This window comes from Palaemon carinicauda, chromosome 15 (assembly GCF_036898095.1).
Source record: "Palaemon carinicauda isolate YSFRI2023 chromosome 15, ASM3689809v2, whole genome shotgun sequence".
NCBI classification, from domain to species: Eukaryota; Metazoa; Arthropoda; class Malacostraca; order Decapoda; family Palaemonidae; genus Palaemon; species Palaemon carinicauda.
In genome coordinates this window covers 24,783,811-24,786,516 of record NC_090739.1, presented here as the reverse complement: position 1 = coordinate 24,786,516, position 2,706 = coordinate 24,783,811, and positions in this window count along the sequence as shown.

Here is a 2,706-nt window from a genome sequence, read left to right as displayed (position 1 = left end):
TATTTTCCTTTCCTCAAAATCAGTGTCTAATTGCAATTCCTATATCCCTTTAAGTTTAGCTTATGCATCAAGAACCAGATATTTGAGCATTCTCTTCAAAAAATATTAATCTTGACCCTTTCATCATCAGTTTTAACTACTCCTTTAAGCCTTTCAGAATTAATCTTGAATTTTTACATTAAAACCCTGTTAGAACATCTACTTCAAGCAAGAAATATTCCAACAATGTTAATTTAGAATTACTTAACTGATGGTTTCCTTCTCTTCAGGCTACCATAACTCAAATTAAATTACTAATCCTATCATAAAACCTACTAATATAAATTCAATTTGTAAAATGTACCAAACTACTATTGTTATAACTATAAAGACTATGATCTAGACTCGAATAAGAGGCCGTTAATTGCATCTTTTGTATCAAGATTATGCAAAGCTTAAAACCAGTAGACAAGATATTTTATCCTTTCAACAACCATTTTGTCATTCTGTTTTGAAACAAATTCCCATTCACTAGATAGAAGCAAAATAAATCAAAATTCTACTGCAAACAAGCATCTGGAATGTTATACTTGACCAGGATAATTAAAATATTGATCTTTTAAGAAAATTAACAACTTCATGAAAAATTACTTTTGAAAGTAAGCTTACAAAAACCTTGGGAAAAAACTTTCATAATAATCTAAACTTAATTTTAAACATTATATTTTTTTTATATTTTTTATTGCGGATATAACCTTAACTGAGAGAGAGAGAGAGAGAGAGAGAGAGAGAGAGAGAGAGAGAGAGAGAGAGAGAGAGAGAGAGAGAGAGAGAGAGAGAGAGAGAGAGAGAGAGAGAATCCTACTAACCTGGCAATGCTTAGTAATGCCAATTAAGATTTTAAATACAACAAGTCTCTTCACAAATATCAAAATTATTCTATTCATGACTTTGTTTGCTTCCTGAGAGAGAGAGAGAGAGAGAGAGAGAGAGAGAGAGAGAGAGAGAGGAGAGAGAGAGAGAGAGAGAGAGAGAGAGAGAGAGAGAGAGAATCCTACTAACCTGGTAATGCTTAGTAATACAAATTTAGATTTTAAATACAACAAGTCTCTTCACAAATATCAAAATTATTCTATTCATGACTTTGTTTGCTTCCCGTTAGACTAGATAAATGCAATAGTTGCTGGCACAATAAGTAACCTAAACCCATTTGATAAATAAAAAGCAAAATCTTAACAGATCATACTTGGTTCTTTTTTTGTTTACCAAAAAACAATATATGGAAAATAATTCTAGCACTAGGGCTTTATATAAAATTCTTAGATAAGCAGAATATCTACCATTACGGCAAGAAGGAAATATGACAGTTATTTTGAAACATTTAAACCAAAATCATCAATTCATATTTTTTACTTCAAGTAGATTTATAATACCAATACTTACTGTATATAATAGGTGTTGATTGCTAGAATATAAGCTATTCTTCTCACATCCCCACTAGCGACATAAGTGACAGAACAGCACTGGCAATATGTGCCTAATTAGAGCGCCGGACTTTTTTGGTCTAATAGCTAATATTTTATGCATAACTGCTTATAACCGCTTAATGTTGTGTAGAAGAAAATATAATGACAGTTGCTAATAACTGGATGACAGTTTCGAAAGATAAAATGGTATACATAGATAAAGATGAAATGACAGAGTTAAAACAATTTGTTAATGATTATATTCACATTCAATCAATGCATTTTATCATACAGATTGTAGAGTTAATTTAAATTAATTATTAAAAAGTTGATTAATATCGATTTCTATTTAGTTACATTTAGATAACTTGTTTACAGTACTTTACAAAATTCTAAAAATGATACGATTTTGAAGTATTGTTAGTACTGACATTAGATTTAACAACCAGATAATAAAAACTGAAAACACGAGAAGCAAAATCTAAGGAAGAAGTCCTTCCTCATTTGCATTTGTTGGTCTTAATTGGTTGGATATCAGATTTCCTCCTTTTTTATAAACAATTACAATAATATATGATATAAAACCTACCGATGTAGTATTACCTATAATATCTACGTCTAATAATTTTAAAAGGTAATAGGAATCCATTAACATTTAGTATATTCGTATTCGCAACTAGTTTTAAGGAAATTAAATGAATGAATGTGCTTCTTTAATATCAATTAACCACTAGGAAATTGCAATCTGAATTTCAATTAGCAAGTAAAAAAACTCATAAACATAAATCTGGACCTAACTTTTAAGGTAAATTTTGAACGTTTAGAATTTACTAGAAAATATAGCATCCCATGCATTTTTCAACATAAAAAGGTATAGAATTGAAAACTAGATAAAATTAATTTAAATGCAGGGACTTCGTAAAGATTAAGAGCTAATAAAATACTTAATACTAGACTGAGTAAAAGTATTAGTTTGATAATTAAATTCACGGCTTCCAGAAATAAAGGCACTTTGATAAACTTGAAATAATCTGGTAATATTGTTGTAAAAATTTATATTACTTATTTACTGTAACTTAACTAATTTTCAATTTATCTCCAGTTTGATTGCTTTTGAATGACCATTGTACCACACAACTCCCTAAAACCTCAATAATTAGTCAATTGAGCATTTCAAGATACTTGTAGTACTATAATATTTCTCAGAGTATATCAATGCTCCAGAAAAGTTTGATGATAGAGTGGGAGCTTCAGTTGAGAT